The 22,169-nt window shown below is 45.0% G+C and overlaps 2 non-coding genes and 4 pseudogenes across 2 annotated transcripts; all 6 read right to left on the bottom strand.

Moving 5' to 3' along the window:
* Window positions 1-211: 211 nt before the first annotated feature.
* On the bottom strand, window positions 212-330 carry LOC136731922 (uncharacterized; annotated as a pseudogene).
* A 209-nt stretch (window positions 331-539) lies between these two features.
* LOC136731789 (uncharacterized) lies at window positions 540-658 on the bottom strand (annotated as a pseudogene).
* A 215-nt stretch (window positions 659-873) lies between these two features.
* Window positions 874-992, bottom strand: LOC136732055 (uncharacterized; annotated as a pseudogene).
* A 219-nt stretch (window positions 993-1,211) lies between these two features.
* On the bottom strand, window positions 1,212-1,330 carry LOC136731624 (5S ribosomal RNA). Its single transcript, XR_010809616.1, has one exon. It is a non-coding gene; the product is annotated as a 5S ribosomal RNA (ribosomal RNA).
* Window positions 1,331-1,539: 209 nt separating this feature from the next.
* On the bottom strand, window positions 1,540-1,658 carry LOC136731690 (5S ribosomal RNA). The gene has a single exon (XR_010809678.1). It is a non-coding gene; the product is annotated as a 5S ribosomal RNA (ribosomal RNA).
* A 215-nt stretch (window positions 1,659-1,873) lies between these two features.
* On the bottom strand, window positions 1,874-1,992 carry LOC136731777 (uncharacterized; annotated as a pseudogene).
* Window positions 1,993-22,169: the final 20,177 nt, after the last annotated feature.

Below are 22,169 nucleotides of genomic sequence, written 5' to 3' on the forward strand. Positions count from 1 at the left end.
TGCATGATGTCTCTTAAAGGTTGCCGGGTATTGACGGAACTTCCAGCAAAAAAAAAAAATAAAAAAAGAAAAAAGAAAAATGGATGGAAAAATATCAGTGCAGCAAAGGGTGCTGACAGTAGCTGGATACGTGTACAATACTTCAATTATATCTCCTCCAGACAGAGAGAGAGTATTAAGAGCTACGATAAAGTTACCCAGGAGACGTAAAAGCTTGCAGAACTAGGTATTTCCAGGAGGTCTCCCATCCAAGTACTGACCAGGCCCTGTCCCGTTTAGCTTCCGAGATCTGACGAGATCGGGCGCGTTCAGGATGGTGTGGGCGCAAGCCAAGATGCCTGGCTGCATGATGTCTCTTAAAGGCTGGCGGGTATTGACGGAACTGCCAGCAAAAAAAAAAAGAAAAATAGAGGGAAATATACCAGTGCAGCAAAGGGTGTTGAAAGTAGCCGGGTACGTGTACAATTCTTCAATTATATCTCCTGGAGACAGAAAGAGAGTATTAAGAGCTACCATGAAGTTACCCAGGAGACGTAAAAAGCTTGCAGCACATGGTATTTCTAGGAGGTCTCCCATCCAAGTACTGACCAGGCCCTGCCCCGTTTAGCTTCCGAGATCTAACGAGATCGGGCGCATTCAGGACGGTGTGGCCACAAGCCGAAAGGCCTGGCTGCATGATGTCTCTTAAAGGTTGGCGGGTATTGACGGAACTTCCAGCAAAAAAAAAAAAAAAAAAGAAAAATGGATGGAAAAATATCAGTGCAGCAAATGGTGTTGACAGTAGCTGGGTACGTGTACAATACTTCAATTATATCTCCTCCAGACAGATAGAGAGTATTAAGAGCTACGATAAAGTTACCCAGGAGACGTAAAAGCTTGCAGCACCAGGTATTTCCAGGAGGTCTCACAGTCATGTACTGACCAGGTCCTGCCCCGTTTAGCTTCCGAGATCTGACGAGATCGGGCGCGTTCAGGACGGTGTGGCCGCAAGCCGAGATGCCTGGCTGCATGATGTCTCTTAAAGGCTGGCGGGTATTGACGGAATTTCCAGCAAAAAAAAAAAAAAAAAAATAGAAAAATGGAGGGAAAAATATCAGTGCAGGAAAGGGTGTTGAAAGTAGCCGGGTACGTGTACAATTCTTCAATTATATCTCCTGGAGACAGAAAGAGAGTATTAAGAGCTACGATGAAGTTACCCAGGAGACGTAAAAAGCTTGCAGCACCTGGTATTTCTAGGAGGTCTCCCATCCAAGTACTGACCAGGCCCTGTCCCGTTTAGCTTCCGAGATCTGACGAGATCGGGCGCGTTCAGGATGGTGTGGGCGCAAGCCAAGATGCCTGGCTGCATGATGTCTCTTAAAGGCTGGCGGGTATTGACGGAACTGCCAGCAAAAAAAAAAAGAAAAATAGAGGGAAATATACCAGTGCAGCAAAGGGTGTTGAAAGTAGCCGGGTACGTGTACAATTCTTCAATTATATCTCCTGGAGACAGAAAGAGAGTATTAAGAGCTACCATGAAGTTACCCAGGAGACGTAAAAAGCTTGCAGCACCTGGTATTTCTAGAAGGTCTCCCATCCAAGTACTGACCAGGCCCTGCCCCGTTTAGCTTCCGAGATCTGACGAGATCGGGCGCATTCAGGACAGTGTGGCCACAAGCCGAGAGGCCTGGCTGCATGATGTCTCTTAAAGGCTGGAGGGTATTGATGGAACTTCCAGCAAAATAAAAAAGAAAAAAGAAAAATGGAGGGAAAAATATCAGTGCAGCAAAGGGTGTTGAAAGTAGCCGGGTACGTGTAGAATTCTTCAATAATATCTCCTCCATACTGAAAGAGAGTACTAAGAGCTACGATGATGTTACCCAGGAGACGAAAGAGCTTGCTGCAACTGGTATTTCCAGGAGGTCACCCATCCAAGTACTGACCAGGCCCTGCCCCGTTTAGCTTCCGAGATCTGACGAGATCGGGCGCGTTCAGGACGGTGTGGCTGCAAGCCAAAAAGCCTGGCTGCATGATGTCTCTTAAAGGCTGGTGGGTATTGACGGAACTTCCAAAAAAAAAAAAAAAAAAAAAAAAAAAATGGAGGGAAAAATATCAGTGCAGCAAAGGGTGTTGAAAGTAGCCGGGTACGTGTACAATACTTCAATTATATCTCCTCCAGACAGAAAGAGAGTATTAAGAGCTACGATGAACTCACCTAAAGGATTATTAGGAACACCATACTAATACTGTGTTTGACCCCCTTTCGCCTTCAGAACTGCTTTAATTCTACGTGGCATTGATTCAACAAGGTGCTGAAAGCATTCTTTTGAAATGTTGGCCCATATTGATAGGATAGCATCTTGCAGTTGATGGAGATTTGTGGGATGCACATCCAGGGCACGAAGCTCCCGTTCCACCACATCCCAAAGATGCTCTATTGGGTTGAGATCTGGTGACTGTGGGGGCCAGTTTAGTACAGTGAACTCATTGTCATGTTCAAGAAACCAATTTGAAATGATTCGACCTTTGTGACATGGTGCATTATCCTGCTGGAAGTAGCCATCAGAGGATGGGTACATGGTGGTCAAAAAGGGATGGACATGGTCAGAAACAATGCTCAGGTAGGCCGTAGCATTTAAACGATGCCCAATTGGCACTAAGGGGCCTAAAGTGTGCCAAGAAGACATCCCCCACACCATTACACCACCATCACCAGCCTGCACAGTGGTAACAAGACATGATGGATCCATGTTCTCATTCTGTTTACGCCAAATTCTGACTCTACCATCTGAATGTCTCACCTCTTTTTCCTATTTGTAGTGGAGATGAGTGGTACCCAGTGGGGTCTTCTGCTGTTGTAGCCCATCCGCCTCAAGGTTGTACGTGTTGTGGCATCACAAATGCTTTGCTGCATACCTCGGTTGTAGCGAGTGGTTATTTCAGTCAAAGTTGCTCTTCTATCAGCTTGAATCGAGTCGGCCCATTCTCCTCTGAGCTCTAGCATCAACAAGGCATTGTCGCCCACAGGACTGCCGCATACTGGATGTTTTTCCCTTTTCACACCATTCTTTGTAAACCCTAGAAATGGTTGTGCGTGAAAATCCCAGTAACTGAGCAGATTGTGAAATACTCAGACCGGCCCGTCTGGCACCAACAACCATGCCACGCTCAAAATTGCTTAAATCACCTTTCATTCCCATTCAGACATTCAGTTTGGAATTCAGGAGATTGTCTTGACCAGGACCACACCCCTAAATGCATTGAAGCAACTGCCATGTGATTGGTTGATTAGATAATTGCATTAATGAGAAATTGAACAGGTGTTCCTAATAATCCTTTAGGTGAGTGTATATGTATGTATGTGTATGTATGTCCAATTGCTTTGACAATACAAATGAAATGAATTGAGAGAGAGAGAGAGAGAGAGAGAGAGAGAGAGAGAGAGAGAGAGAGAGGAGGAATATGAGCTCCTAAAAAACATTTGTTTTTATACATAAGCGGATTTAATTTGTGATTTACAAATGAATATATAGCACTATAAACATACACAGAAGACATGGAATAGAAATTCAGAAGAAAAAGTATTCAAAAAATAATAATTTTAAGAGAAACACAAAAAGAAGAAAGCAGAGAGACAGTTCAGGAAGAAAAGTCAGAAAAGAAAAGCTGAAGACAAGAATTGGAGGTAAGAGACAAATAATTAAACAAAAAAATATGTATTAATAAAATAAATAAGCATTCTCAGTAGTTGACTCAGCCAATGAAAATGCAGAGCTCCGATTTGAATAGAGTGACAGTAGGAGAGAGCCCAACTGCCACTGAGACTGATAGAAATCTATCGAACAGCAGTCTGACTGCAGAGCTGCCTTTTGAAATCCGATACCCTGAAGACATTCGCTCTGCACAGGCTAAGAAGGACTACAAACAAGCTGTGATGAGAGCATCTCCTGAGACCCTCATCCTAGACTACACCGGTAAAGGAGAAAACAGGGTCAAGAACAATCTACTGTTCTACAGCGCCTTTCACAAAACCCTGTGCCAGACATACCCCAATAACAACAAGAGGGGCATTAGCAGAGGCAGGCAGATCTCAGTGCTGGTAGAGAAAGACACAGACAGTGTGATGCTCACTTTTAATGTATACCACAACGGGACCATCATGGTGCAGGGCAGCGAGAGCAGCCTGGACCAATTAGCTCTCGGCTTCCACACCTCAAAGCAGCAGACTGAGGTAGAGAAACAAGAGCCAGAGCCGGCCACCCTGCAGTCTGCCCCCAGCCACACGGAGCCAGACAGTGCCCCATCTCCCACAGACTGCCCCCCTGTCTCCCCAAAACTCTCCAGCAACATTAAAACACTAAAGGAATGCCTATCAGTGCTGGAGCTGGAGTTTGCGGAGTTCAGGGAGCAGACCTTGAGCACCCTGGCCCAGACCTCCTTGTGCGATCAGCTCCGGGATGAGATGCACAGACTAAAGATGCAGCACAAGGCTGAGATCCATGAGCTGAGAGCAGCAGTGAGAGACCTGGAGGAGCAGAGCCAAACCCTGAGGACGGAGCTGCGCAGAGCGAGGGAGGAGCTGACCAGGACACCCCAGCACAGCCAGCTAAGGAGCCTGCAGAGCCAGCTGGAGGAGCTAAGAGAGGAGCTACACATCACTGGAGCACAGAGACTGCACTGCACTGACCCCACAACACCTCCAACCCCTGACGCACCCACTGATCCACCCACACTCCCCACCACTCCTGACACACCCACTATCACCAGACCTGCCACTAATACACAACCCCCTGAAACGCCACTCCCCCAAAACACACCCGCTGCCCCCACCACTCCCGACGCAAACCCGGAGTGGCAGGTCAACGCAGAGGTGGTCATTCTGAGCGAATCCAATGGGAAGTTCCTGGTTGAGAGGCGCCTCTTCCCTGGGCGAAAAGTGAAAAAGCTTTGGTGCTCCACAGCACAGAGAGCCCTGGAGCTGCTCTCCAAGAGGAGGCTTTGCCAAGTCAAACACATCCTCATCCACACCGGCACTAACGACCTGAGTGCCCGCAGGGGCGATGTGGCCTCAGCCCTGAGACAGGTAGCAACGAAAGCCACAGAGGAATTCCCAACTGCCAAAATTTCCATCTCCACACTGCTGCCCCGCACAGACGTGCCCCTGCACATCATCCAGGCCATCAACGCAGAAGTGTCCCGAAGATGTGCCCTCCTCCCCAACGTCCACCTGGCACACCACTGAGACATCCAGCCACATCACCTGTATGACCACGTCCACCTCAACAAGACGGGTGTGAGGATCATCTCAAAGGTCCTCAAGGACACAACCCTGGGCCGAAACCCCACACACCCCCACCTCGAGACCAGGAGCAACCCCCCCAGCCCCCGGCCACATCCCCAGCCACCGGCTCCACCCCAGCCCCAGCCCCTGAGGGCCCGTCCAGCACAGCAGAGCGGACAGCCGGGGACCAGCACAGCCACACAGCCACGCAGCAGCGGCTTCCAGAGCCTGGAGGCCCGATGCTGCCCAGCTGGCCCAGATAAGGCAACTCCTCAGTGTCATCTGTACCACACTGCTGAGTTAACTGAGCCTCAACACACATATATATGGTTGTGGAGATGGAGAGTAAGAAAAAATGTGATTTAATTATTCTGATATTTTGATGCAAAGATAAAATCTTTGAGTGATTATTATGTATATCCATATATAATTATTAATAGTAATATAATATCAGTTGTAGACCACAAATTAAACTTTCTTATGTAGAAGAGACAAGTATAATAAAATATATTAACATGTCCTTTAAAATAAGCAGTTGGAATATGCAGGGTTTACGCTCCTCAACTTTTGGAATGAAGAGCACAGGCCCTGAACTGATCAACACTGTAAATAGTTCAGATGTTTTCATTCTTGTAGAGACTTGGTGCTGTGCAGATATGTCTATACACTGGATGGATACAATGGATACAGGGAGCTGATTGTGCCCTCCTATAAAAAACCCAAAGTCAGGTGTGGCAGGGCCTCGTGGGGGATTATCGTGTGGTACAGGGAGGAGCTCCGAGCAGCCCTATGCCCAGTACAGAGAGGAGACACACACCTGTGGATGAAAATCAGAAAAGACACCCTACAAAATAACACAGATATATACCTATGTGCAATTTATATGCCACCCGCAGACTCCCCCTACTATAATGAGGAAGGCTTTCATGAGCTTCAAAACGAAATCTGCCACTTCCAGACCCTGGGCTCTGTACTGCTGTGTGGCGATCTCAATGCCAGGACTGGCAGAGAGATGGACTACATCAATACAGAGGGGAACACACACCTGTTCGGAGACTCCCCGCTGTGCCACACACACACCTCCACACTGACACAGCCACGACAGCGTGGTAAACAAGAGCAGGAAGCAGGTAGTGCGCCTATGTAAAAGCCTGGGTCTATATATCATCAATGGCAGGACCAGGGGGTACTCTCTGGGGAGATTCACATACTGCTTGGCTCTGGGCAGCAGTGTGGTGGACTACGCCATAACTGACCTGGACCCACAAGCCAACAATGCGTTTATAGTCAGACAACAATCTCCACTATCAGACCACAGCCAAATAACACTTTACCTAAAAAGATCAGCGCAGCCACAAGTCAGAGCCAAACTTCCCACAAAACTGGTCTCCCTGCCACCCAGTTAGAGATGGTCAGAGCCCAGCACAGAGAACTACACAAGAGCCCTGAATAGTGATGAGATTGAAAACATGTTAGACAGATATCAATCCTCACACTATCAAATAAACCAAAACGGAATAAACTCAGCCACCAAAACACTGAATGAAATATTTGAGAGACTGGCTTTAAAATCAAACATTAAAACAATTAAAAACCAAAATATGAAATCGTCTAAAAGAAAAAAAGAACAGTGGTGTGACCAGGAGTGTGAAACTTCTAGGAAACACCTGAGACATCTCTCCAACACTAAACACAGAGAGCCCGACAACCAGGAGGCTCGCCTCAGCTACTGCCAGGCCCTGCGGCACTACAAGCAACTCCTCAGTAAGAAAAAAGACCACTATATGGGCAGAATAAATACCCCAAAAACAAAAAATGAAATACCAATTCAAAATGGAGAAATCTGGAAAACACACTTTGAAAAATTTTACCAAAATGTTGAAAACAATCCAAAGCCAGAACAGGTTAAAATATTAAAAAACCTAAATAAATTGGAAGAAATCATTAAGAATAACCAAAATCCCTTAGATAACCCATTTACAATACAGGAACTAAAACATCAACTCAAAATCCTCAAACCCAGGAAAGCCAGCGGCCCCGACAGCATCAGCCCTGAGATGCTGAAGCACAGCAGCCCGCAGCTGCAGGAGGCTCTGCTCAAACTCTTTAACCTGGTGCTGAGAGCCGGGTGTTTCCCTGAGGTCGGGAATCAAGGATTGATCACCCCGATTTTTAAAAGTGGAGACAAATTAGACCCCAATAACTACTGGGGCAGCTGTGTGAGAAGTAACCTGGGGAAGGTGTTCTGCAGTATCATCAACGCCCAGATACTGGCCTTCCTTACCAAGCACAGTGTCCTGAATAAGAGTCAGATTGGCTTCCTACCAAAACACAGCACAACCGATCATATTTACACTCTACACACCCTCATAAATAAATATACCCAAAACAATAAAGGAAAAATATTTGCCTGTTTTGTAGACTTTAGAAAGGCATTTGACTCAATCTGGCACAAGGGATTATTTTATAAACTTCTACAGAGTGGTGTAGGGGGTAAAGTTTATGACATCATTAAATCAATGTATTCTGAAAACAAATGCGGAGTTCAAATTGGCAACTCAAGAACAGAGTTCTTCACTCAGGGGCGGGGAGTGAGACAGGGCTGCAGTCTGAGTCCAACACTGTTCAACATCTACATCATCGAGTTGGCCACAGTGTTGGAGCAGTCTGACGCCCGCAGCCTAACTCTCCATGACACAGAGATCAAGTTCCTGCTCTATGCAGACGACCTGGTGCTGCTGTCGCCCACAGAGCAGGGGCTTCAGCAGAACCTGGCGCTGCTAGAGCAGTACTGTCAGAAATGGGCCCTGGCAGTCAATCTGGACAAGACCAGAGTTATGGTTTTCCAGAAAAAAGCCCCATCTCAGGGAAACAGGTACCGCTTCACTCTGGGCAGCACTGGATTAGAGCACTGCACCAGATACAACTACCTTGGCCTGACCATCAGTGCGTCAGGGAGCTTCAGCCTGGCTATAAACGCATTAAAAGACAAGGCACGCCGGGCATTTTATGCCATAAAGACACAATTTTGGAAAACAACAATACCAATAACTATTTGGATTAAAATATTAAACTCCATCATCCAACCAATCCTGCTATATGGGAGCGAAGTGTGGGGTCCCCTCATGAACCTCAATAACAACAATTGGGACAAAAGCCCCATGGAAATATTCCACCTAGAATTTAATAAAAACATCTTACACGTACACAGAAACGCCCCCACGGCTCTGAGGCTCACAGAGCCCGAACACACAATGACCAAAACAACAACAATTGGGAAAATTGACATGTACCTGAAAAGCAAATACACAAAAGATTAGAGACACGAATTAGAATTACAAAACAAATTGGAATGCTACCGGGCCCTGAATAGAAACATTACATTGGCTGAATACTTAAAAATCCAAAATATAAAAGAGAGACAAAATCTAACTAAATACAGGCTCAGTGACCACAGCCTCGCCATTGAAAAAGGCCGCTACAGAAAATTCTGGGTTGCCAGAGAAGAGCGGCTGTGCAGCCAGTGTGACCTAGGGGAGGTCGAAACACAGGCGCATTTCCTGCTGTCCTGCCCTAAATACACAAAAATCAGGGAGACATACTTTAAAATATTAAAAATGCATATCCCTGAGTTCAGCATGATCCCCGATTGCTGCAAACTCCCCGTCCTGCTGGGAGAGGAGGAGCGCACTGCCTTCTTAGCAGCGCAATATGTATCCACCTGCCACAGCCTGCGAGACAGTGTGTAGACACCAGCCTGTGGCACTCCATTTGCAAAACAAAATAAAAACAGTGATTTTTCTGATGTCATGACACAAATTTTGATACAAACAACAAATATGGTTTATATCCTACTTAATTTTATTTCAATGTGTACTATATTTGTTCCACTGAATCTTGTATTGCAATGTTTTGTCTTGATTGATAGAACATTTGTATCTGCTTTGGCAATATTGTGATAGATCATGCCAATAAAGCACCTTTGAATTGAATTGAAATGAATTGACAGACAGACAGACACACGCACACACACACACACACACACACACACAGAGCCAGCCAGCCAGACAGCCAGCCAGCTCAGCCATGACATCACGAGCCTCTCTCAGCTGACTGCTATGACATCACAGAGCACGTACATTCCGTTGCTTGCCGTCTGTCAACCACTCAGTCACTGCCAGCCAGACTGGCTGGCTGGCTGGATGGGGGGGCTGCTTGCTGCTGCTGCGTACCTTAGCAAGCTTATTTGCTTGACCGGCCTTCCTACTCCTCTGCCCACATGCCCACCTATGCCCGATCTGCTGTTCACCTGGATCACAGCTCCGCCCCAACAAGGCAGAGCCCCCCAAGAATGGTACAAACTCACCCACGTTCCCCTCCACAGAAAGCTTTAGCCCAAAATAAGGGACACATTCTGCCCAATATGTCAGCGCCAACCACAGCCTGAGGGACACAGTGACACACGAGCACCGGCTGTAAATATAATGTAAATACTCGTTTGTAATGCATGTCATTGTATTTCAAAAAAGGAATCTGGAAATGGTATACCTATTTTCTTTATTTGTATGTATTAAAGATCACATTTTATTACATTTTCTTTTTCTGTACTTCATTACATCTTATTGTGATTCATAATTCTATTATTTATTTTCCGTGTATATGTATGTATGTATGTATTGTGACAAACCAAGGGGCAGGGTCATACATGGCAGATATGTCAGGCCAGGTCTGCTGCAAGGTGTGTACTCTAGGGTAGAATACCGACCCTAGGCAACTACACTCCCCAGAAACCCTCAGGCAGCCATTCTAGCACCTAATGTGGTCACTTGGTGTTACTTCCTCAATTATTCACCAGGTATATAAGGCGGGCCTGAGAGAGAGAGAAGTGAGAGACAATAGGGTGAGTTATCTGGAAAACAGAGGTAGCTCATAAGGAGAAAGCCAAGACTTATTTATTCCAGACTTTGTTTAAAATAGAATGATTATGTAAGATTAGTTTCAACTCCAGTGTGAGTTAGGTTTTGTTTTCAGATTTGTTTTGTTTGAAGTAAACATACAGGCACAGCCCTGTATTTGCAACCTCCTCCCTGGGTCATGACTGGTTTTTACTCCTAAGAAGATCACAGAGAAGACCCGCACATGTGTACAGCCAAGGCGTTTTGTCACATTTGGTGTAGAATGCGGGCAGCACCTCATGAAACCCAGACTGGCTGAGTGAATTTTTTTATCCAAAAAAAAAAAAACTACAGGCTGTAATAGCCCAACAGGAAGCGACCAGGGTGCAGCAGGTGGCTCACCAGGATGCTATGCGGATGCATCAGGAAGCACTGCAGGTCCAGCATGATACAAATAAAATGTTTAGAGAAGAGCAGGAAAAGGTGACTAAAGAGCTGAAAGAGAGTGTTGAAGCACTTGCAACCAGGATTTGGCCACAGGGGGCTGCAACCCATTCCAGTCCCCGCACCAATCACTTTCTGCAGAAAATGACAAAACAGGACGATGTTGAGGCCTTCCTTATGACCTTTGAGAGGACAGCAGGGAGAGGGATGGCCAAAAGATTCCTGGGCAGGGCTTGTGGCACCTTATCTGGCAGGGGATGCACAGAAAGCGTACTTTGATCTGGAGCTGAAGGACGCCCAGGTCTATGATAAATTGAAAGCGGAGATAATGACCCGATTGGGCGTGACCACCGCAGTGAGGGCACATCGGTTTCAGCAGTGGGCCTACCAACCAGGACAACCAATCCGAACGCAGATGTTTGATCTGATCCATCTGGCCAGGAAATGGCTACAGCCAGAGGTCCATTCATCAGCCGAGGTGGTGGAGGCCATAGTCCTTGACAACTACCAACGCTGTTTGCCCAAGGACGTTCGACGCTGGGTTGGCCAGAATGAGGTGCTGTCCGCTGACACCTTGGTGGCCATTGTAGAGCGGTTCTATACAGCCGGAGCAGCAGAGCATGTACCGGAGGTTAAAAACTCGTTCCCCAGGCCATGACGAACCAGCGGACCGGGTAAGATGGTTCCAAAATACTCTGGGAAACATGACGCGCTGGATTGGAAGAAAAGAGCAAGACTGGGGGGGGCAAAGGTGGGGCCTAAAGCCGAGACTAAGGGTTATAGGGGGTCACCATCACAACCAATTGTCTGCTATAATTGTGACAAAGTAGGACATATTGCGGCCCACTGCCCAGGTAGAGAGGAACCAATGCAATGTAATGTGTGTGATATGGGGAAAGAGAAACCGGTATTTTATGCCTGCCCTGTTGGGACGGATGTTTTCATAGGCGGAGTACCTAATCCAAAACACATGTGTACAGTGATAGTCGATGAGAAAGAAGTGGCTGCTCTACTCGACTCTGGCAGTATGGTTACACTGGTCACAGAAAAATTAGTAGCGACCAACAAGCTGGATAGACATCAGGAGCTCAGTATCACATGCACACATGGTGACACACGCCCCTATCCCACAGCCCTTGTAAACATACAGACAGAGGCCGGGAAACTAGATTACGAAGTCGGTGTGGTACCCAACATGCCATATGATGTGATACTGGGACGATATTTTCCTAATTTTGGAAAACTAGATAGAAAACATAGTAAATTGGAAATGCACACTGAAAACTGTAAGCCAGAAGTTGCCTCGATCCCACAACTAGAGCTAAAAGTAGACCTGGTTCCAGTTGAGTCGACAGTGAAGGTTTTGGTTGGGGAAAATTAAACTGAAAACATAGGGGTGGAATGTAGTGACGTAGATGACCCTATGGAGGGTGAGGAACCCAGCACTAGCAGGGTGGGTGAGAATCCATTCATAGAGACCCCTGAAGCTGACAATGTAGAAGTGTCAGTGTTAGAGGGACTCCCCACTGATTTTGGCAGCGCACAGGTGCGAGATCTCACTCTACACTATGCTAAAGAAAATGTGAAGGTAGTAAATGGGACCCCTATGACTACTGCAGACCCGCCAACAGCTTATCCTTATTTTATGGTAAAAAATGACCTATTGTACCGTGTAAATAAGATAGGGGTGGACATTGTGGAGCAATTGCTAGTTCCCACCCCATTCAGACGAACAGTTCTCAATCTGGCACATGGGCATATCCTGGGGGGACATCTGGGGATGGACAAAACCAAGGATAGACTCCTGAGGAGGTTTTACTGGCCAGGCGTACATGCAGACGTGACAGAACATTGTAGCTCATGTCCTGAATGTCAACTACATGCTCCTAAACCAGCCTTCAGAAGCCCACTGGTCCCTTTGCCCATCATAGAGACCCCCTTTGCTAGGATAGCTATGGATGTGGTGGGACCTCTCCCGAAATCAGCCAGAGGGCATCAGTATATACTGGTTATTTTGGATTATGCCACCAGGTACCCAGAAGCCATTCCACTGCGGACCATGGCTTCAAAAGGTATTGCAAAAGAGCTAATGTTGATGTGTAGTAGGGTGGGGATACCGAGGGAGATATTAACAGATCAGGGCACACCCTTTATGTCTAAGGTTATGACCGATCTGTGTAAATTGTTGCAGGTTAAGCAGTTGAGAACATCAGTCTACCACCCACAAACAGATGGGTTGGTTGAGAGATTTAATAGGACCCTGAAGTCCATGCTAAGAAAGGTAATCGATAAGGATGGGAAAAATTGGGAATTCATGCTGCCCTACTTGATGTCTGCCATTAGGGAAGTCCCACAGGCTTCCCTGGGCTTTTCGCCTTTTGAACTGTTATATGGGAGGCACCCCAGGGGGATATTAGACATAGCCCGTGAAACGTGGGAACACGAGTCCACTCCTTTCCGGAGTGTAGTCGAGCACATCAATGCTATGCAAGAGAGAATAGCCACAGTCACTCCCATTGTGAGAGAGCACCTAAGGCAGGCACAGGAACACCAACAATTCGCCTATAATCGTCAGGCTACACTGAGGGTGTTCCAGCCTGGTGATAGGGTGTTGGTGTTGGTTCCCACTGTAGAATGTAAATTTCTGGCTACGTGGATGGGACCTTATGAGATTATAGAGCGAATACGGGAAGTGAACTATAAGGTTCAGCAACCCGGCCGCCGACCCCCAGAACAAATATATCATGTCAACTTAATAAAAGCCTGGAAGGACAGGGAAGTGTTGATGTTGACTTACCCCCCTCAGCCACTAGGGACACCGAAGGTGAATATTGCAGCTGCCTTGTCACCTGACCAGTTGAAGTTGAGGTGAACGACTTGATAATACGTAATAGGGAAGTTTTCTCAGGCATACCGGGGCGTACCCATTTAGTCTCTCACAACATTGTGTCTCTCCCAGGAAAGAAGGTAAATATGAGGCCTTACAGGGTACCAGAAGCTCGCAGGAACACTATTAGAAATGAGGTTAAGGAAATGCTGGAGGCAGGGGTTATTGAAGAATCCCACAGTGAGTGGTCCAGCCCTATAGTCATGGTTTCCAAACCTGATGGCTCCTGGAGATTCTGTAATGATTTTAGAAAGGTTAATGAAATTTCAAAGTTTGATGCATACCCAATGCCCCGAGTAGATGAATTGTTAGAGAATATTGGGAATGCTCGCTATATTTCAACTATTGACTTAGCCAAGGGCTACTGGCAGATTCCCTTGACCCCGGGTGCCAAAGAAAAAACAGCCTTTGCAACCCCAAATGGTCTGTTTCACTACACAGTGATGCCCTTTGGCCTGCATGGTGCTCCTGCCACCTTTCAAAGGTTGATGGACCACATACTTAGACCACACAGGACGTATGCGGCAGCATATTTAGATGATGTGGTCATTCACAGTCCAGATTGGGAATCACATTTGTCTCAGCTCCAAGCGGTATTGGATTCAATACATGCAGCAGGCCTGATGGCTAATCCAACCAAATGCAATTTGGGGTTGGAAGAGGCCAAATACTTGGGCTATACAGTAGGGAGGGGTATGGTGAAACCCCAAATATCCAAGGTTGAAGCCATAAACTCTTGGCCTAGGCCTGTCAATAAAAAGCAGGTTAGGGCATTTTTAGGGTTAACTGGGTATTACCGGAGGTTTATTCCCAACTATGCTACCTTAGCGGCCCCTCTGACTGATATGACTAAGGCTACAGAACCCAATATGGTTAGATGGGGTGATACAGCAAACCGGGCTTTCCGGAGCCTACAGGAGGCGCTCTGCCGCAACCCCGTTTTAATGGTACCAGACTTTCAGAAAGAATTTATAGTCCAGACGGACGCCTCTGAGGTGGGGATCGGAGTGGTTTTGTCCCAAAGAATGGGTGATCACGAACACCCGGTGTTGTTCCTTAGCAGAAAGTTGGAATCCAATGAAATAAATTATTTGGTAGTTGAAGAAGAATGTTTGGCAGTGAAGTGGGCTTTGGACAGTCTTCGATACTATTTGTTGGGCAGGCACTTCACCCTGATCACTGACCATGCCCCCCTCACTTGGATGCATCGTTCGAAAGACAGGAATGCCCGTGTGATGAGGTGGTTTTTGAGTCTCCAACATTTTCATTTCACACTGCAGCACAGGCCAGGGAAGGCCATGGGGAATGTTGATGGGCTGTCCCGGGTGCATGCTTTTTTGCGGCTGTCGCTCGACCTATGGGGTCGCAGCTGGGGGGGAGGATGTGGGACAAACCAAGGGGCAGGGTCATACATGGCAGACATGTCAGGCCAGGTCTGCTGCAAGGTCTGCACTCTAGGGAAGAAAACCGACCCTAGACAACTACACTCCCCAGAAACCCTCAGGCAGCCTAATGTGGTCACTTGGTGCTACTTCCTCAATTATTCACCAAGTATATAAGGCGGAAAGATAGAGTCAAGCTAGAAGGTCAGGCCAGAAGCTAGTTTGATTTCTGTTTGTTATTTACGATGAGAACCTTGGAAACAATGTCAAACGGTATGACCTACGTGCCTGTTCCCTAAAACCATGTGTAGACCTATGGACTCTGTTCTATAATGATATATGTTCTGCTTAGTTAGCCTTTAAGATAACATAGTAATGACTTTCTAGCATGTATGCATGTATGTATGTATATATATATATATATATATATATATATGTATGTATGAATGTATGTATGTCCAATTGCTTTGACAATACAAATGAATTGATTTGAGAGGGAGAGAGAGAGAGAGAGAGAGAGAGAGAGACAGACAGACTGAAAAACAGACAAACAGACACACACACACACACACAGACATACACACACACACACAGAGCCAGCCAGCCAGCCAGCTCAGCGATGACATCACGAGCCTCTCTCAGCTGACTGCTATGACATCACAGAGCACGTACATTCCGTTGCTTGCCGTCTGACAACCACTCAGTCACCGCCAGCCAGACTGGCTGGCTGGCTGGATGTGGGGGATGCTTGCTGCTGCTGCGTACCTTAGCAAGCTTATTTGCTTGACCGGCCTTCCAACTCCTCTGCCCACATGCCCACCTATGCCCGATCTGCTGTTCACCTGGTCACAGCTCCGCCCCAACAAGGCAGATTCTCCCAAAAATGGTACAAACTGATCCACGTTCCCCTCCACGGAAAGCTTTAGCCCAAAATAAGGGACAAATTCTGTAACAACATAATGGATGCCCACCCAACCTGTGACAAAACTGAGAAAAAAGAAAAACGCCAGTCCTCCTGGGGGAGGGACACACAGCCACCCTGGCTGCCCAATATGTCAGCGCCTACCACAGCCTGAGGGACACAGTGACACACGAGCACCAGCTGTAAATATAATGTAAATACTTGTTTGTTATGCATGTCATTGTATTTCAAAAAAGGAATCTGGAAATAGTAAACCTATTTTCTTTATTTGTATGTATTAAAGATCACATTTTTTTACATTTTCATTTTCTGTACTTCATTACATCTTATTGTGATTCATAATTCTATTATTTATTTTCCGTGTAGATGTATGTATGTATGTATGTATGTATGTATGTATGTATATGTATGTATGTCCAATTGCTTTGACAATACAAATGAATTGAATTGAGAGGGAGAGAGAGAAAGAGAGAGAGAGAGAGAGAGAGAGAGGAATATGAGCTCCTAAAAAACATTTGTTTTTATACATAAGCGGATTTAATTTGTCATTTACAAATGAATATATAGCACTATAAACATACACAGAAGACATGGAATAGAAATTCAGAAGAAAAAGTATTCAAAAAATAATAATTTTAAGAGAAACACAAAAAGAAGAAAGCAGAGAGACAGTTCAGGAAGAAAAGTCAGAAAAGAAAAGCTGAAGACAAGAATTGGAGGTAAGACCTTTCACCTATAGAGACAAATAATTAAACAAAAAAATATGTATTAATAAAATAAATAAGCATTCTCAGTAGTTGACTCAGCCAATGAAAATGCAGAGCTCCAATTTGAATAGAGTGACAGTAGGAGAGAGCCCAACTGCCACTGAGACTGATACAAATCTATCGAACAGCAGTCTGACTGCAGAGCTGCCTTTTGAAATCCGATACCCTGAAGACATTCGCTCTGCACAGGCTAAGAAGGACTACAAACAAGCTGTGATGAGAGCATCTCCTGAGACCCTCATCCTAGACTACACCGGTAAAGGAGAAAACAGGGTCAAGAACAATCTACTGTTCTACAGCGCCTTTCACAAAACCCTGTGCCAGACATACCCCAATAACAACAAGAGGGGCATTAGCAGAGGCAGGCAGATCTCAGTGCTGGTAGAGAAAGACACAGACAGTGTGATGCTCACTTTTAATGTATACCACAACGGGACCATCATGGTGCAGGACAGCGAGAGCAGCCTGGACCAATTATCTCTCGGCTTCCACACCTCAAAGCAGCAGACTGAGGTAGAGAAACAAGAGCCAGAGCCGGCCACCCTGCAGTCTGCCCCCAGCCACACGGAGCCAGACAGTGCCCCATCTCCCACAGACTGCCCCCCTGTCTCCCCAAAACTCTCCAGCAACATTAAAAAACTAAAGGAATGCCTATCAGTGCTGGAGCTGAAGTTTGCGGAGTTCAGGGACTAAAGATGCACCACAAGGCTGAGATCCATAAGCTGAGAGCAGCAGTAAGAGACCAGGAGGAGCAGAGCCAAACCCTGAGGACGGAGCTGCACAGAGCGAGGGAGGAGCTGACCAGGACACCCCAGCACAGCCAGCTGAGGAGCCTGCAGAGCCAGCTGGAGAAGCTAAGAGAGGAGCACAGAGACTGCACCGCACTGACCCCACAACACCTACAACCCCTGACGCACCCACTGATCCACCCACACTCCCCACCACTCCTGACACCCCCACTATCACCAGACCTGCCACTAATACACAAACCCCTGAAACGCCACTCCCCTAAAACACACCCGCTGCCCCCACCACTCCCGACGCAAAACCCGGAGTGGCAGGTCAACACAGAGGTGGTCATTCTGAGCGACTCCAATGGGAAGTTCCTGGATGAGAGGCGCCTCTTCCCTGGGCGAAAAGTGAAAAAGCTTTGGTGCCCGACAGCACAGAGAGCCCTGGAGCTGCTCTCCAAGAGGAGGCTGTGCCAGGTCAAACACATCCTCATCCACACCGGCACTAACGACCTGAGTGCCCGCAGGGGCGATGTGGCCTCAGCCCTGAGACAGGTGGCAAAGAAAGCCACAGAGGAATTCCAAACTGCCAAAATCACCATCTCCACACTGCTGCCCCGCACAGACGTGCCCCTGCACATCATCCAGGCCATCAACGCAGAAGTATCCCGAAGATGTGCCCTCCTCCCCAACGTCCACCTGGCACACCACTGAGACATCCAGCCACATCACCTGTATGACCACGTCCACCTCAACAAGACGGGTGTGAGGAAGGTCCGTTTTTAGTGTTTCTCTGAACACATCCAAGCTTACCTAGGTGCTACATATTATTTTCAATTACCCGTAATTCTGATCTGTATTTTGGCTTGTTAATAGAAGTTATTGAAGTTGGACTCCTAATTCAAAATAACCAATATGTATCTCAACGTAATTTACTGACAGACATCACTCTTTATCACTTTCACTTTTGAAGGAACTGCTTTGTATTCTGTGTATTGTTTTATTGTAGTGCTGCTTCCTTTCTTGGCCAGGTTTTACTTGCAAAAGTGATTTTATTCTCAATGTAAGCTCAAAGTCAAATAGTTTAAATAAGAAAACAATGTATTGAAATGAGAACATCATGAACCTGTGTAATTGTGCTGAAGGACAAGCACTGAAAGCAGAGAGAATTTTGTGTTTGGCATTGAATAGCCTTAAAGAAAACTATGCCGTTTTTGGAAACTTTCATATTTAAGTTGAATGTAGGCAAAAACATTCCAGTCACTCTGAAGAGAGAATACAGTTTACTGTTCGAATAAGTAGCCCCTGAATTGAAGATAAAAATCAAAAGTGCTGTTCGTAATTAGTTTACACTTTTACATCAGATGTCTTGTTTTTGCGTTCCAAATTGAGGAGTTGTGGCATATAATGTAAATGAAGTTACTTCACTAGTAGTGCGATTTTTACGTTGTGTATGTGTGTTTGTATATATGAACTCATACATTTTTTAAAGATTGTATTTGGAAAACAAATTCAGGTATAGCACGTGTCCCCCTTTTGAATGGGTTCTATATATAACATTTTAAAACGAATGGTTCTGTGTAGAACGCTATGTTTGGGGGTTCTTCATGTAACCCCTTTGAAGGGGTTCTACATAGAACCATAAAGGGATCCACCAGAGCGATTACTCGAGGAACCCTTTATGGTTCTGTGCAGAACAATTTCTTCTAAGAGTGTGGAGTGTCGCCACACAATTTCTCTCAGAGGGCTTTTGACCAATGGCAATCCAATCCTGAATGACGTCACCACTATCCTGTTGTACTTTATGGGAGAGATGTATTAAGTAGTTTATAATGAGAAGAATAACAATAATCACCTGTTTTTCATAGGTTTTGTATCCATGGTCTCCTTCATATTAGGAAAGGAAGTTGATCCATAGCCTACTCAGAGACAACTGAGAGTTGGTCTCTGAGCAGCAGCACAAAGGGGTCGAGTCTCTCAATGTCCGTGTGTTGGAGATATTCCACCATATTGGTCCCAGCCTTTAAAACAATGTTAAAGAAGATGTTAAAGATATTGTAGAAATATATTGCAGAAGAGCAGAACTACAATCACACTTTTTCAATGCTATTGCTGTTTTCTACCTCCCTGGTGAGGTACCAATGCGGGAAGTTTGAGAGAGTATTTCTAAAATGTGTATGATCCAATACACACAGTTATTTAAAAAGCTGACGTCTTGAACATGCTCACCAGAACCAAGCCTAATTAAATAACACATTTAATATTAAATAAGTACATGTGCAGTAGCCACTTGGACAATTACAGATCCCCAGGTCAAAACACAACAGAAAGACATGGAAGATCGTATTTTCAAATCACATCTGTGGCCCCCATAACTGTAATTTGGTATTAGTGGGTCAAAGGATTTATTTGGTTCAAGTGATAATAAGATCATATTTTGAAATGAAACACTACAGGATGTCATATTTAAAATGACTGTGAGTACCTTTCTTTAGTGACGGTTCTGAGGGGGGCAGGGATTAGTTGAGTGTGCTAATTGGAGCTGTGAAGTGTGCAGAGAAAATACAAATGTTTTCTTTTAATATGAAAACAAAGAACTTTTTTTTAACACCGACCTGGGATTGTGTTTCTTTCCAAGTTTCCTTATTGTTTCTGAGAAGAGACTGTTCACTTGCAAAGTGAATTGGACCCGTGTGACTCGCAGGTAAGGAGAGCCCGTGTTGAACTAAGATGGCTACAGTGAGTTTTCCTGGACAAAGCTCGGGCAAAGGATAGCGCAGAGTGCACCTGCACCTGAGATTGTGTTGAGAAGCTTTGTGATAAGAGCAGGTAAAGAGGGAAAAGAAACACAAGTATTTTCTTTGTTTGAAGAACACATTTTGTTTTAACTGAAACGGGACTACAACTTTTGAAAGGGAAATAGTTGCTAGTGCACTGTATTTTTATTGAGTTTATTAGAAGAAAAAAGCTTATATTTTGGACAGAACGAACTCGTTTGGCATGCAACTAGCAGCAAACGATGTGAAGCAAACAAAACAGTTAGCAAGTTAGCAAGTTACAGGCTGTCCTAGGTCCGGGGGTGCTTATGGTTGTTTATGGGTTCCCTTACCTTAGCCAGTGTCATGTACGGGTGTCCGTACCTTACTGGAGTGTTTGTTTTTATTATAATATATATACATAAAATAATATATAATAATGTAATATTTCAGATAAATCGTCACAGTGAGTGACACCAGCATTATTGGTTTTTTGAGAAATAAAAAAACAGAATGTAGAGAAGAAAATGTTGGAAGGAAGTTGGGAGAAAGACTGGTCTCCGAAGGAGCACCGGGACTGGTGGAAGCAACAACAACCAGATAAGACAGAGAAAGGAATTGTGATATTGTGTCAGGTTTAACAGAAATGGAAGATCATCATAAACAGTAATGTGAATTGAGAGAAGAAGTTGTGAAAAATACGATAGAATTAATAGAACTACAAGGCAAATTAGAAGGGCAAGAAAAGTGGTCAGAAAAGGTGAAGGTGTAGGTGCGCGATGTGCTGCCGTGTTAGGAGCGCGTCGCGACACAGATCACTCCGAGGACGACAGGCCCGATTGGGATGATTTAGATGGCAAAGCATGGGAATATGAAAAAGGAGGTTTTGCTAGCGCTCCTCCCCCATATAATCCGGAATATAAATCAATCACTGATTTTGGTTATAATAATACATTGTATCCAGATCTGACCGCTCTGAAAACGGTCCCAGCTGCACCCATGCAAGTCAAAACTAGACAGAGTAAAGAGGAAGGTCAATCAATAGTCTATACGACTAAAACCCATGTCCCCTTCTCCCCAGGAGAAAAAGAAATGATATGGGCGTCCCTCCCAAAATTAAAACCAAACCAGGGTAACACAACTTTTTGGGATATTCTAGATGAAAAGATGGTTATTCACCTCCTTCACCCGCACGATGTACACATCATCGTGAAGGCTAAATGTCCGCCCAACATTTGGATACAGTTACTACGAGAATATCAGACCGGGGAGTGGGCTAATGTAGCCTCTACAGATGAGGAGGAAATAACAGAACTTTTTCACAATGGATCAAGAAAACTGAGATCGTGAAATAATGAAATAATCGAGTGGGATTATTTGACATTTTATTCTAAATAATCATAAGCTTAAATAATAAGTTATAAGGGCTGTTTGAGACACTGCAGGGTCAATAAAACATGCCACAGATCGGATATCTGAATTATCTTTAGATATCAATGTGTATGTGCGTTGTGTGTTTATGAATATGTATAGTTTGAAGGTGATATAAGGTAAATGTCTATGTTTTGGCAATCATTTTAGAATTATATTTAAAAATGTAACAACAGATTTATCATATTCATGAGGATCTTTGGCTCTATACAGAGTGCCTCAAGCATCAGAAATCAGAAAGAAAGACTATTATAAGAAAAGTAATCCAAAATATACATTGAATAAACAGATGGATAATAATAGTAATACATAAATAGTCATGGTGTCTCCACAAGAAGAACCAGAATTTGTTTGTTAAACATCATGTTATGGACAAGCTCTGTCAAAAGTCAAATTCAAGGAAACGAAAGGCTAGAAGAGAGCCTGGTGCAGCCCTGACAGCCTGTGAAAGCAGGAGAATGTAAACAGTCTGGTGACATGTTACAGTCTTTCAGAAAATGTTTGGTTATTGGTGCCTAGCATATAATACCTGAAATGAAAGTCAAAGTAGACCATGGTTTTAAGATGAGTGATGTAGGAAAAGGGTAAGATACCGCAGAAGTATAAGATTACAACTATAGAATAAGTAAGCTCAAGTAATATAAAATGCTTTACAGGAGAAAAGTAAGAATGGAAAGGAAGAGTAAAAGAGAAG

This window comes from Amia ocellicauda, unplaced genomic scaffold, assembly GCF_036373705.1.
Source record: "Amia ocellicauda isolate fAmiCal2 unplaced genomic scaffold, fAmiCal2.hap1 HAP1_SCAFFOLD_33, whole genome shotgun sequence".
In the NCBI taxonomy this organism is placed as follows: Eukaryota; Metazoa; Chordata; class Actinopteri; order Amiiformes; family Amiidae; genus Amia; species Amia ocellicauda.